This window comes from Streptopelia decaocto (assembly GCF_964273445.1).
Source record: "Streptopelia decaocto genome assembly, chromosome: Z".
Classification (NCBI taxonomy): Eukaryota; Metazoa; Chordata; class Aves; order Columbiformes; family Columbidae; genus Streptopelia; species Streptopelia decaocto.
The window spans coordinates 77,080,690-77,096,341 of NC_138657.1; positions in this window are offsets into that span (position 1 = coordinate 77,080,690).

Below are 15,652 nucleotides of genomic sequence, written 5' to 3' on the forward strand. Positions count from 1 at the left end.
TCCTCACTCTGCCATTTCTGTCTGAGACTTAAATTTACATGGACATGCTGCTTAACAGTCCTGACTTGCGTCTGTGTGGGTCTCCTCCTGACAAACTTTGTCTCTTCTTATTTCATTAGTAGCTATCAGCAATCAAGATACATGAAAGCTTTGCTGATTGTGCTTATTAAAGTAATAATGAAACACCTTATTTGAACTTTTGTCTTTCATCAAGTGAAAAATCCAGTATAAAATTATTTGCAAACTGTAACATCTCCAAATGATAATAAGTGTGTCTGCAAAATTTACAAAGAAAATACATATTAATTCATAAACACTTGCAAATTATTATTTGGTTAGGTCTTTTTAGGCACTGCTGAGGTCCACAGAACAAAAGTGATAATCTTTCAATTTATAATTCTTCCAAGTTTATATTCTATACAAACGGTAAACAGGGAAAATGCAATAAATAAATATAAAAAAAGGAATTTCCATTTCCAGTGCTTATAATTGTTTATATTGAAGTAAAAATTCTGATGACATTCATGTGCTTATGAACATGAAATGAAGGAGAGAAAAAAATTCAAATTAAACCAAACCAGAAAAAAACAAAACACAAACCCCATCCTCAATTTTTGGCTCAGCTACAACTTGCCAGTCAATTATCTTTCTTCATTTCAATATAAGATGAATTAAATCTGTTTGTTGTTATGTTTCTACAGCAGTTCCCTTAACAGGGTCATGGCCCACAGTGGGAATTCCTGAGTGCTGTTGACACAAACACAGTAAAGACCTTATCCCGAGTGATCTCTTGCATGTCAGACCAAACTCACAAGAAATTAAATGCAACAAATGAAGTCTGACCTAGGACCTGCATCCATACAAAACAGCTTACCTGATCTATCTCTGCATGTTACAATGTGTAAAAACTGTGTTTGGGGTTCTGCATTTCGGCTTTAAAATTTATTTAAAAATTTATCTTTTCATGCTTTTCTCGTTTTGCATTCATAATGGCACAAAGACAAGAGGCAATATAGCCAAATATAATTTCTACAGAAAATTTTAATGGTCATAGGATTCTTCTCATTCAGTGCAGCAACATGCCTGATGTGTTTAGGGTACCTTAATTCTGGTTATCCCGAACATCAGAAGAGAAAACAGACAGTTAATAGGTACTTTTCTCTCTTATATGCAATAACAGTGCACAAATTGGCTAAATCTTGAAATAGAGAATAGAATAATTTAGGTTGGAAAAGACCCTAAATATTATCAAGTCCAACCATAAACCTAACACTGCCAAATCTACCTCTAGTGTTCCTAAGTGCCACATCTACAAGTATTTTAAATACCTTCACGGATGGTGACTCAACCATTTCCCTTTCCCCTTTCAAATCTATTTTAAAGCTCTTTCAATGAGCCCTGCAAACTCCTGCACAAAGTTCCTTTTCACCCTTAGAGAGAGATTTACCCATGTGTCACCAGCAGACCTAGTGTTGTGTAAACCAATCCACCATCCAAAAGCCCTGAATTTGCCAATGACACCAGGCTTGAAGCCATGTATTGATCTGTTCTGTCTTCCTGTTTCTTTCCTTCTCATTCCCTGCAACTGGAAGGACAGAGGAGGATATGATGCTGTTGACTTTTCCTGACCCATTTATACTGGTTGTATACTTCCAGTGTTGCTTCTGGCATCTGCAATTCTTTTGAGGCTGCAACCAGGTAGTGATTCTGGCTCTTCAGACTCAATGCAGTACAGTAGTAAGGCTGTCCTCAGTGACAAGTAAACATGGAGTTTTTGTAGCTGCCCTTCACTGCTTTTATTGGCAAATAAAGAAAAAAAAAAGAAAAAAAAAAAGACAATCTGCATTCAAAATGCTTCATATCTCTTTTAAAGACACTATTAAAGTATTAGGCTGCAAACATAAGTTTAACCTATATTACATGACCTGTAATAGCAGCTGTAAATTTATCAGACTATTTGGAAGCAAATCTAGCCAGAGATGTGGAGATAAGCAAAGGCTGCATTGTAGAAAGTTGACAAAACCAGGAGAAAATAATACAAATATGTATTTTTGTTTATTTGTTTCAGAATTTCATAACCTATTTAATGAAGGTGGGACAGACAATCTACAGATTCACATTTCTAGTTTGGGAAATGTTTCAGGCTGGGTGATTTTTACTTTTTATTTGTTTGTTTGCTTTAGTTTTCTTAGTAAGGTACACTTCAAGCAAATACAAGATTTTAGGTTCATAGCAAAAGAGAAGTGGGACATGATTATTTTACATATGATCCTGCTCAGGATTCAAACTTTTAGAGTCCTGATCTCACAAATGGTTTCAAACTAAAAAGGAGTAGATTCAGCCTAGACATAAGGAATAAATTTTTCACACTGAGGCTGGTGAAACACTGGCTCAGGTTGCCCAGAGAGGTGGTGGATGCCCCATCCCTGGAGACATCCCAGGCGAGGCTGGGCAGTGCACTGAGCAACCTGAACTGGATGAAGATGTCCCTGCTCATGGCAGGGTGGTTGGACTAAATGAGCTTTGAAGGTCCCTTCCAACCCAAACTATTCTACAATTCTATGAAATGTCTTACAGATCTTATGCAAGCCTGTTAAGCTAGGGTAAAATGGGGACCTCAAAATGTCTTCAATGAATATCTAGCCTGTTAAATATTCTGAGAAATGAAAACTAAAAAGCTCCATCTGAGTAGGTCCACTTTATTCTTGCAGTATCTTTTCATACAAGTGTTAAAAGGCAACCTTTAGGGTCAATGCAGGGTTTCTTCTTTACACTATTGACAGCAAAACTGGAACTTTAGCATATACTTTTACATTTATAAGCACTTCTCAAAGGGAAAAAAATAACACACATATTGGAACCAGCACCATGTTTCTAAAGGAAAAGAAAATGCTCAATGTGTGAATTCATAGATAAAACAGTGAATATGATTGCCAAGCTTAAATAATAATAAGAAAGCTTCATTTTTTTTTTTCTGCATGTCATATTAGACTTGGAGATTAAATATGAGATACAAGACTGAATTTTTTCTAGAGAAATCAAGTTTTGTTTGTAGTTTATCACAATGCTTGAGGTGTAACTAAAAGTAGACACTGTTGTCGAACAGCTGTCAAGGTGCTGGAAGCAACAGCAATGAAAAATCTGGAAGGTGAGTTAAGAAAACAGGAACAAAAAGCCACTTGCTTGCTTAAAATTAAGAATTTATACTTTAGGAACAGACATGGATTCAAAGGATAGAACTTGGATCTGCATCTAAAACAGAAAACATGGGAAAAATGGAAAGAATGGAAAAAAGAGAAAGGGAAAAATAATAAAAGAAAGCCAATAAAATATGAATGCAAATACAGAAAGAAGAAATATAAAGCAATTTGAAAGCAGAAGTAGAGAGTGGAAAAAGTTATAAAATATATAATTATAAAATTATAAAATTATAAAATTATATTTTGCCATCTCTATGACCCAAACAAATGACTGAAATACCACAGAGTTTGCAGAAAAGACAGAATTGTCAAAACACTAATAGTACAGCTCATGGAAGCATGGAAAGAATGAAGTACCTACAAGGACACAAAAAGTTTAGGGTAGAAGCACAACATGGAAGCAGTGAAAACCTACATATCAGCACAGCCTCTTCTGTTTCAAGATAACATAGAGAAGAGGTAGCACACTGAAACAAGGAAAAAAATTACAAAATCTCAGCTCCTGAGAAACCATCATCTTTCAATGAAAAATAAAGTCCCAAACTTGAGACTTGTCCCTTGAACTGGAAAAATAAACACTGGGAAGTGAGGAAATCCTGCCATCTTCCATCCAGTCCTAATTTGTCTTTTTTTATGTTTGCATTATCAGATAGTCCTTAATGTTCTAGTCTTGAGTTATTGTTTTCCACACAAGCATTGATTCATTTTACACATTGGCAGGGTAGGACATACATAATGCCTTCAATATCTTTTCTTTTTTTTTTTTTTTTTTTTAATTCTCCCTCATGGAATGTGCACGCCTGGGGCTTATTTACCTCATACCATCAAAACTCTCCATAACTTGTCAACTCTTTATGGACTTTTCCATGATGCTCATCTGTGTACTATTCAAATGTCTAGCAGACATACACAAATTCACCTATGCAATCCTTCTGTGAGGCAGTGCAGCATTTCTTATTCTCTTTGAATCTGATATTGAGATAAGCCACCGGGTGTTATTGATGTGCAACATGATTCAAGGGCCTGTTTCAGACTGAAAGAAATCGAAGGAGTTTCTCTGTTAACTTAATTGGGCTTTGAATCACCCTGCGTATCAAGAAATTGTCATTGTCTGGTTTACATCAGCTCAGAATACACCTGGATTGGCCACTAAAACACTAATTCCATCATTTCATGCTGCACAATACTTAAGGGAACACTGTAAGTTATCTCTGTAATAAGAAAGCCTAACTAGTAGTCTAACAAAAAACTTGAGTTGATACGTGCTTTGGCAACAAGACTATTCCCTGGAAGTAGTTCGCATACAGTAACCCTGTTTTGAAGCCTAAGATAAATTACTGATCCATGATTGCATGCTCCAGCAATCAAGTTGTTGAGTTCACCCTTATAGACACGGCCTAAAGAGACTAAATTCAGGACAGCTGCATCTAGCCCTGTAAGTCTGACTTGCTTGAAGTAAATGACTGTTCACAAAGTGATGCACCTGGCTAGATTGACTCTTCAGGTATCATACAATGACTGGAACTCATCTTACCTAACCTGCATGTCTATAAGCTGGTTGTTTAAGCTGAACCAGGTGTTCGGGCTCTCCCTCTTGCCACATGAAAGACTGGCATCATGAAAGAGTGACTGATCTGAAGTGAGGCACCTCTCTTTCTCCATCTCAGCTTCTCTTAGTATGCACTATGGGACACTGGTCCGTTATAAACGATATTAATACATTACTCCCGAGTATAGTTTTGATGGTTTCTATTAAAACCTATTCCTCTTTTAAACACAAATTTCTGTGTGGCTCATACAAAAAGCAAATCAAAATAATAAATAAACTTGCATGCCGCTACATAAAATGTTATTCCCTATTTTGATTATGGACTGTTTTAAGACACTGATTTGCCCACAGCTGGTGATAAAAATTCAGTGGAGTCTGTTGTCTTTAAGGAACCTTGAATTTAGCAGAAGGATGGCTTGCACTTCTAATTAGGGGATCTCTGGCATCTGGTCAGTTTAATTCACATGTCTTAAAACAGTTAATATACAGTGGCATTCAAGCTGAGACTAATCATGCACAGTCTGCCCATACAAATGATACAAGTAAAAAATGTGTTCCTTAATGAGCCTGAATCAAACCTCAGTTAAATCGATGTACAACATACACAAACAACAGCCCCTGACATTAATAGGGTTACTTCAGTTTACCACTGGTGCAACAGACTGAAATCTGTCTCTTTATATTGCATTAAGTATGTATTGCTGTTACAATCTAATTATCTCCCTGATTATCTTCTGACCATTGCAAAGGTATCTATACACCCAAACACAAGTCTTCTTGTCATCCACACTCATTAGTACTAGATAATAGCAGAACACAAAGACAAACTTATGTCACCAGAACAGCAAGTCATCCAGCCCAGGCTTCTGTCTTCAGCACTAGCCATGAATAAATGTCTAGAAACAAAGTGAGCAAAGCAAACATATTTGATACAGAAAAGTACCAAAAGAGCAGGAAATTCAAATAATTCCATCTAGAATAAAAATATTCTGAATTTTAGAAAACTAAAGCATTTCATTTTCATGGAGGAGTGATTTAAGGTGGAAATAATAGAAATAGTCCTTTGAAAAATAATGATTACTTCTGTTCTGACAGTTTGAAAAAGTCCAAAATCATGGGTCTAATTCTTGAAATATTTTGAACAGGAGAAATAATAAAATATAAGAATAACATTTTCAGTTTTTTCTTCAGCATTTCACTTCTTCATTTCAAAACACAGTTTCTTGCTTAAAAAATTGCCAAGCTGTATGTTTTTTAGAATACAAATTAGAAATAAATTACACATATTTAACACAACAAAATTTCTCCATAGGTTTGAAACATTTTTTTCAATTTTTCTGCTTAAAAAAAGAATGATCATTTGGTATCTCTTGAAAACCATTCTTTGTTATTATTAAGCCTAGCATTTTGTGGCTAGATGATGAAAAAAAGGATCAGTTACTCGCACAATGTTCCAAACAGCTGGATCATGCAAAACCTTAGTGTCCCAAACCTGACAGGTATTTGCTTCTGGTAGATGACAGGTGGAGGAGTGCTTGAGGGCACTGGAAAAATAAGCTCCTTTTGTAACATACCACAGGAATGTTTATTAAGGTGAAAAAATCAGATAGAGCACACTTCTCTTCCAGCATCTACAGCTGATGGCTGTCTGGCTCCCCAACAGCTGCTCCATTGCTGGATGATGATCCCAGGGAACTTTTAAAGGATACAGGAGGAAAAGATCTGGGGGAAAATGGAACTAAGAAATTAAGAAAAACAAAAAACAAACAAACCAAAAGGCTTTTATGTGATTACAAGAATACAAAGAGCAGAAATAGCAAGTATTACTACGTGTCTCTGGAGATCCACTAATGAGGAGAGTATGTGAGCAAACTCAGCAATACAGTGCTCAGTGTGGACAGACACTGGGTCTGAAATCAGGGCAAAATTACTTTCCCAAGCCTCTCTCTCCTGAAAAAAATCAGGATGTCTATTTACATTTATGTGCACATTATAACCCAAAATATATAAGATACAATAAGAATATTATTAATAATATGAAACTTCTGATGCATGCAACAAAGTAAGTGTTGAAATCAGTGGAGCTGTTTTGGTATAAAGGTATGTTATCACAGTGGTGAATAGGACTCAGGTTTATGCAGTGATGGGCTTTTAAGCTCAGAGGCAGGCAAATCAGAGCTGGAGAAGTTTAATGAAGTCTTTTTGTATATGTGTTTTGAAATTCAAGAGCTGGTCTTATAACTAAAAGACCTGCCTTAATGAAAATGTGGAAGGGAAGATCAGAGAAAGATTTATTTCCGATATACCTAACGTATTTTTCTGTTATATATATTTAATTTCATAGCCTCAAGAGTAATAGGAGGAGCAAATATTTTGCTAGGCTAATGCATTATTAATCGTAGAATAAAGTCAGGGAACCAGACAACTTTGGCACCTTATTCTAAGACCACATGAAAAATGCTGCACATAAATGACAGGCAAAATAAGAAACCTGGCATCTTATTGAACACAGAAAATGATGTGTTGCAAAACCAAGAAGCAGTCCTGATTTATCCAGTGGTACTTGACATTTCCTACAGGCCAGCATTGGCTTAACATTAATTAAAGCTTCACATGAAAGTGTTATCTCTTCCCCCCCCACCTTATTGTTCTCATGGACTGTAAGCTGTTTTTCTGAAATGCTGCAGTTTATGGTTACGTATAAACATGAATGACAGACCTGAGCAGCTGACTGCCAATGTCAGAATGTCTGTATGTTCCTGGTAATCAAAACAGAGACTTCTGCTTTATTAATAATGTTACACAGTTTTATGGAAGAGCATGTTAAATCTGTGACATTCAGAAAGTCACTAAGAGTTTGAGAGACAGGTTGATTTTAAAGAACAAAGAAACTAAAGATGAGAAAAAAAAAATTCATAACCCTTTTTTTTTCCCTCTGACAATTATTTTCTTTCCTGTCCATAAAGAAGCAGAAAAGTCTCTTTCCTTTAAACATCAGTTGGCAATATTATGAAATTCAAAACAGAAAACTAGTCTACTCTTGAATGAAACAAATGTGCAGAGCATTGCCACTGCTTCCTGCCCAAATAATTAGTGTTCTTTGTATTCTTGTACCAAGGGTTATATGGTAGCTTGATTTTTCTGTGCTTATACACCATTTAGCACAATGAAGAAAAAAATCCTAAAACAAAAACTGACTAACATTTGTCTAACTCTAGCCAGTTAAAACTATGTGGTTTTAGTCATTGTCTATTATTTAAACTGTCTCCAAAGTCACGAGAGAGAGCAAGGTAACACCAGAGAGGAATTCATCCCATCTTAAAACAGTTATTTAAGATGTTTGTGACAAACCATTCTCTGAGGAGACTTTGTTCCCTCTTTTCATTAGAGAGGAAATTTAGATTACTACTTTAATTAAATGACTAATTTCTATATGGCTAAATTTAAGAGGCGAATCCCAAATAAAATGAAGGACATTACAAAGCTAATTACATATTTCTTTCTTTTTATTTATTTTTTTTTTTTCCCCCTCTGTAAACCTGGAAGGAAAAATTCCATGCCTGGGATCTGTATGTACTTCTGCTCTCTGTGAGAAGGAACACAAGAAGGTACAATACCATGAGTGCTATGGAAAAAGAGGTATCAAGAAAAAGAAAAGGATGTGTCAAAAAAGTGGTTTCTACAGACCTAATAATAACCTGGGTCATATATGAAATTAGGCTTTCACTACAAAATCTATGCCAAACCTGTATTATTCAGAGACTGCTTTAGGATTCTGAATGGAAAATATTTTGGTGGGATTCCTATTGGTTAAAAGCATAAATCTTGTCAGACTGTATCTCAGATTCTTTCATGACTTTGAGGAAGTAGTCTGGGATACACATAAATCATCTGAATTCCAGTCAAGTCCCTGTGCTAGTCAATACAGAAATCTTAGAGCTTCAAATACCTCATTCAGAGAGGTTGTGGAATATATGTCATGCAGAGCAATTTATGTCACCAGAATACAGCCCTTATATCCTTCATGACCTAATGTCCCAATCTGTAAGATAAGCACTGTGATACTTATCTCCCTTGCTACGTGTTAAAAAGCTTATATCCTAACTCCCAGTATTAGCTTTTTGGATATCTTGTTCAGGAACTGCTACAAAAATAAAATATATTATAAATTATTAATGCAATAATATTTCTGGAGCTTACTTTAATAGAACAGTATGAACAAGTAGAGAATTAAAATTGAGTCAAATATTGAAAAAGCACAGTGTTTTTTGTTTTTGTTGTTTTTGTTTTTAAAAAGAATCACCATTTTCAGGTATCACTGTAATTATCTATGTATTAACTTTCAAAATAACTCACCAGCTCTGAGAAGAATGACATAAATTTATTTGTGATTGGACAGAAATTGACAAAATATAGGGATTTCAGTTGTCAACATTTATTCATACCGTGATTTTGTTCGTATAAAGTTTATTCAAGGTTCCAGAAAATTAACAAACAGTACTTCACAGCAACAGAAAGATTTAATGATCAGTGAAGAGCTGGAAGGAAAAAAGGAATATTTTTCTCATATTTATCCTGAAAAAAATAGGGCTGATATGAGTACTGCCAGGTAAGGCATTTTACTCTAAGACAATTTCATACAATCATAGAATCAGAGAATGGTTTGGGTTGGAAAGGACCTTTGAAGATTATCTCATTCCGATCTGCCTGCCTGGGGCAGGCGCACCTTCCACTAGACCAGGTTGCTCAGATCCCCATCCAGCCTGGCCCTGAACATCTCCAGGGCTGGGGCATTCATAGCTTCTCTGGGCAGCGTGTGCCAGTGCCACACCATCCTCATAGTGAATAATTTCTTCCTATATCTAATGTAAACCTATCCTTGTTCAGTTTAAACTGTTACCCCTTGTCCTGTCACTACAGGTACTGCTAAAAAGTCCTGCAATCCAGCTTTCTTGTAGGTCCCCTTTAGGTACCGAAAGGCTGCTACACAATGTCCCTGGAGCCTTCCACAGGCTGAACAACCCCCGCTCTCTCAGCCTCTCTTTAGATAGGAAACGTGCTTCAGCCCTATGATTTCTTTGTGGTTCTCCTCTGGACTCACTCCAAGAGGTTCATTTCCTTTTTATGTTGGAGGTCCCAGAGGCTGTTTCTAGCACCACAGGGGAGTCTCACCAGAGTGGAACAGGGGCAGAATCATCTCCCTTGAACTGCTTGCCACATCTGTTGTGATGCAGCCCAAGATACAGTTGGCTTTCTGGTCTACAAGGGCACATTTCCAGCTCATGTTGAGCTTCATCAACCAACACCCCAAAGTCTTTCTCCTCAGGATAAATGAATCTATTCTCTGTCAAGCCTGTAGTTGTGCTTGGGATTGCCCCAACTCATGTGCAGGATGCTGCACTTGGCCTTGTTAAACTCCATGAGGTTCACACAGGCCCACCCTTCTAGCCCATCAAGGTCCCTCTGGATGGCATCCCATCCCTCCAGGGTGTCAACCACACTACATGGCTCAGTGTCATTAGAAAACTTGCTGAAGGTGCACTTAGTCTTATTGGGTTTCTCGCAGTGACTGAGTGAATGCTGGAGACAACCTCACCTCTACTGCCACTCATATATTTGAAGAAGTAAAATCTGGGCCCGAGAGTTACATTCTTCTGTACATACACAGAGACCCATGGATGAACAAAGATCTGAGTTTTAGCATCTATATTCAGATAAAATAAAAAGTGACATTTCTTAAAAGATGTTTTAGTTTCTGTATTGTCTTAAAGTGTGAGATACGCAACATATTAGTGTGTAGTTTTTTGAGAGAAAAATACCCACAAGAGGGACAGAAGAACATGTCAAAAAGACATAGTACTGTGTATACTAGGAATTATTCATATCAAGAAGTGGATCCCTATTGCTGACTTCTGCATGAACAAACAGGGAGAGACAGTCCCATCCTCCAAGCATTTATGATCTTCCAGTCAATCTCACTGAGTTATGAGAACCCTTCAAGGAAAAAGCTATATATCTGTGGATGTTTTTGGAAAAAAATAATTTAAACAAATCTGGAGTACAAGTCTGACATTTGACATTTGATTTTACTTTCTTGCTAGACTTTGTTTTCAGCTACAGAGCCCACATTTCCATCTCTGTTCTCAAATCTTACACATCTTTCCCACATTGGTCACATACCTTTAATCTTACTTGTTCATTTTCCCCATGCAAGTCTTCAACCCTGTCATCACAACTGAAGCAATCTTCGGGGATCTCCACTCTCTACATGCCCCCAATCCATGTTTAGGGGGAGGAAAGAGACGTTTTGAAGCTGCATATTTAAGGATCTCCAAGAATATAAGATCAGCTATGATTCAAAAAGGTCCTTCTAATATCTCCAACAGAAGTCAAAACTGAATGCCAATGAAAAAGTGCAATGTCAGAATAAGTGTATAGGATTCCACCTGTGTTCTCTCTCCCAGTTGCTTACTAACTGAGAATAAAAAACCTTTTTTGAGACATGAGGAGTGTTTTCCATGCATTTACTGCATGGAATTAATAGATTTTCTCTTGCAAACTTGTCCAGTCTCCTCTGATCTCTTGTTAGCTCTTAGTATTTGGAACATATCAAGGAAAGGAGCTCCACACCTGAACTCCTCTTTTTATATATAGAAAATCCCAGGAAGAAATAGGCAGAAGGAACACATTGGACTTATAATACATGACCAACAATCATTCTTGTAAATGGGACAAATTAGGAACAAATGCATAGAATCATGTAGTGGCAGCAGAGAAGTCTTTGTTGGTAAATCTGTGCTTGATCCCTGACTGAGATCTGAATTTCCTTGTCATATAGCTGAACATGTGTGAAGCTCCATTCTGCCTCACAGGTTGGACCTCCCTTGGCAACACATATGGCTGTCTGACCAGCAAGGTCTTTCTCTAAAAATGTCTATCCTTCAGGTTTGTTGTTCTTCTTCTCTTCTTCTCACGTGAGAAGGTACATGTAAAAGCAAGAAAACAAATCAGGATCCTTTTGTTTTATATTGTCTAATCTGTTTTGTAACAATGTGAGGAAATTACTTCACTCTATAGCACTCTCTTAAAGTGACAGCTTTTTACTAGCAGCAAGCAAGACTCATCATCCAAGCATAGATTAAATCCCCCATGCATCTGCTCTTGTTTTTTAGATGTGCAATGTCTCAAACTGACTTTTTTGCTCTGGAGAAAAACCTTCATCCCTAAGTTACAGACATCAGCAGGATAATACTCAAAATAGAAGAAATAACAAACCAACCAGGCTAACATGGAGCCTGTGTAAGAGCTAAGAGATTTAAAATAAAATGGCTTCAAAATAACCTCATGATTTTTTAGTCACAGGATCAGACTCGGAATTATCCCATTAAAGCACATTCACAGGGCAAGAGACCTGCAAATATATATACCAAGGGAAAATTAGAGCAATGAGAATATCTAACACACAGAAAAGAGTGAGGGTGTGGGGACTCTCTGCTAAGTGAGCTAAAGCAGAAAAAAAGAAATGCTGTCTTGGTTTTAAGGTAATGTTTTCTGTCACTCTTTTCCCTACCTCCCTTGACTGAATGTAACCATTAATTGTGTGAATCGAACAGTTGCTATGGCTAAATTGGACAGGAACCTCAGGAGGTCAAAGCATTCCCGGTTGTTAAAGCTACTGACACATTTTACGGTTTTACAAAATGTCAGAGTCCATCTTGATATAATTTTGCTGCTGAGGATACTGTGTCTCATAAAATACTCATAGCACCTTATGGAACTTTCAGGTAAAACCTCAAATTTCCAACTGAGTGAAAACTTCCCTCTACTCACTTCCCTTTATATTTTTGCTTACAAGCTTGTCATGAGCCTGTGGAAGTTCCTTTTCCTTTTTATTACATACTTTTTTTTTTTTTAATTTTATTTTTTTTAAAGCAGAACTGTACATTCAGAGAACTTGAGTGACAGCAACCTCTGTTGCTTTCCTACCATTGCAACATCTAAAATTGGTGGAAAGGGGCAATTAAAGTAACCACCAGGGTTTAACAATTGACATTCAACATCTGCTGTGCCTCTATGGCCATTCACAGCTGTCTTCCTTCCAAGGAAAATGCAGAAGTGCATAGTATCTGGAATCCCAATGAAGTGAGTTATTTCTACAGCATGCTGTGATGGCAACTTCATTTCATTCTGCTTTTTTCAGCCTCAAGATAACACTCCTCTGAGGGGGATTCATACAACAGAAGGACTAGAAACGTATTTTATGCACTGTCCTAAATAATTACCTCCCTAGTCCACAGAATAACACAACCAGTTCTCAATGTTTCTGTGATCTAGTAATAGTTAAACTATTTCATTGGATAAAAATTCTGTTTGTGTTTGCCTGGAAAAATACATTTTTTTATGGTACATTGTGCTACAATTTCATATAATCAGAGAGCATTTTGGGTTGGAAGAGACCTTTACAGATCCTGTAGTCCAAACTCCCTGCCATGGACAGGGACAACTTTCACTAGATCAGGTTGCTCAAAGCCCTGTCCAACCTGACCTTTAACACTTCCAGGAATGGAGCATCCGCAGCTTCTCTGGCCAGCCTGTGCCAGTGTCTCATCATCTTCATAATAAAGAATTTATTTCTTATATGTAGTCTAAATCTACTCTCTTTTAGTTTAAAACCATTGTCACTACAGACCTTGGTAAAAAGTCACTATTTCTAGTGAATCATTTTTAAGTTTTGAAAAGCCACAATTAGGTGTCCCTGGAGCCTTCTCTTCTCCAGGCCGAACAACTCCAACTCTCTCAGCCTTTCCTCATATGAGACATGTTGCATCCCTGTAATCATATGATTCTTTTTGTTTTATTGGTGCTTCAGGAGAACTTCTGTTCATCTGTTGGTGTTTTTTTTTTTTTTTTTTGTTTGTTTCATTGGTTGGTTGCCTTTTGTTTTTGTTTTAGTAAGCCTGGAAGTTGATGTCCTTCACTTTTCTTTGTATTTCTTCTTCATGATCATTTTAGGAAGAATTTCTTTTTTCTAGAGTGTGAACTAGGACTCATTTAAGAAATGTCATAAAAATGTGTCATAAAAATCTGTTTTTCTGTCTTCACTATCACGTCTCAACTTCTAGATAAGGATCTAAAAGGGCTCTATAGATAATATCTTTATACTATGGCTGTGAGGAATGTATTATGTCCATTCTGATTATAGAAAAATAAGAAAGGAGAAATGTTTTACTGCACTCCCACACCAAATCTAGTGGAGAAGATGAAGAGGGTCCAGCGTAGGGCAACCAAGATGATTAAGGGAGTGGAGCACCTCCCTTATGAAGAAAGGCTGAGGGAGCTGGGTCTCTTTAGTTTGGAGAAGAGGAGACTAAGGGGGGACCTTATTAATGTTTATAAATATATAAAGGGTGAGTGCCATGGGGATGGAGCCAGGCTCTTCTCAGTGGCAAACAATAATAGGACAAGGGGTAATGGGATCAAGCTGGAACACAAGAGGTTCCACTTAAATTTGAGAAGAAACTTCTTCTCAGTAAGGGTGACAGAGCACTGGAACAGGCTGCTCAGGGAAGTGGTGGAGTCTCCTTCTCTGGAGACATTCAAAACCCGCCTGGACATGTTCCTGTGCGACCTCACCTAGGTGTTCCTGCTCCAGCAGGGGGATTGGACTAGATGATCTTTTGAGGTCCCTTCCAATCCCAAACATACTGTGATACTGTGATACTGTAATAAGAAACAAGACTTATTTTTTCCTGCCTGGCATGTGATTTCATCTCTTATATGCCTATCATTGGGACAGATATTAGTGTATATTTTCAGGAAGATCTTAATATGACCTTCAATGTCTTTTAGCTTTTAAGTTGAGGCTGGGTGCACTGAAATGTTCTGAAATCAAGTGCTGAATCCTCTGCTATGACATAAGCTTCTTTTTAAAATTTGTGTGTGGAAGAAGCTATGAGCCCCACTTTGGGCAGGGGTTTCATTTCTCTGAGTATTAAATGAGCTGCAAAAACTCTAATATGCCTGCCACAAAGAGCAAGACCATAGAAATAAGCTGAGCATGCTGCTGTGTCCCAGGGGTTTTGTCTACATCAGAAACCTAAACAGGACCTGGATACTGTGCTGTATGCAACTGTGTTTAAATTACAGTAGTTCATTCCTAGCATGCTTCAGGCATGGTTTTAGCCCATGGTCACTCACACTGGTATCCTAGATATTCAGAAATAGGTGTAGCATGACAAAACAGTGTTCCCAGTAGGCAGCAAGAATCAGGTCACATGGATCTGTGGGAAAAGCAGATTTAGTTGCACAGGTGCAAGCTGCTGCAAGGTCAGGGAACCTTGAGAATGGGATCCAGTATTGGGCAGTACAGATGTCAGTGGTGTTCCACTATCAAAGCAATCTCCAAGGGCACCCCAAGCTAATAAAATTAAAGGATACCTTTTCACCAGTCACATCACATCTAGAGATAATTGACAGTGAAAGAATCAATGTTTACTGAGAAAAGTATTCTTAAAATGGTGACCTCTGAGAAGTTCCAGTGAGCAGAAATGGAGGAAGAGCTGTGAAATGAACCTCCTGTCACAGCATTCTCTAAGCAGAGGATGCATTTTTCAGTATTTGTTGAATCACACTGACTGGGAGATTGAATAGAATATACATTTTCATTATTATTATGACTTTTATGCTGGGCACGTGTATATGTACATGGTGGACCTATTTTTAGGAATAACAAAGCAAGACATTATAAAACATGTGCAAAACGGTATCTGTAGAAGAGTGGGTCTGCGTATGTGTGTGTGAGGTAATCATAATCAGTCACACTGTATTTCTGCCTTGGGGTGCACAAGCTGAAAGAAAGGTTGAGAACCACTGTTATAGATAATCCTCCGTAATGATTTTCCTT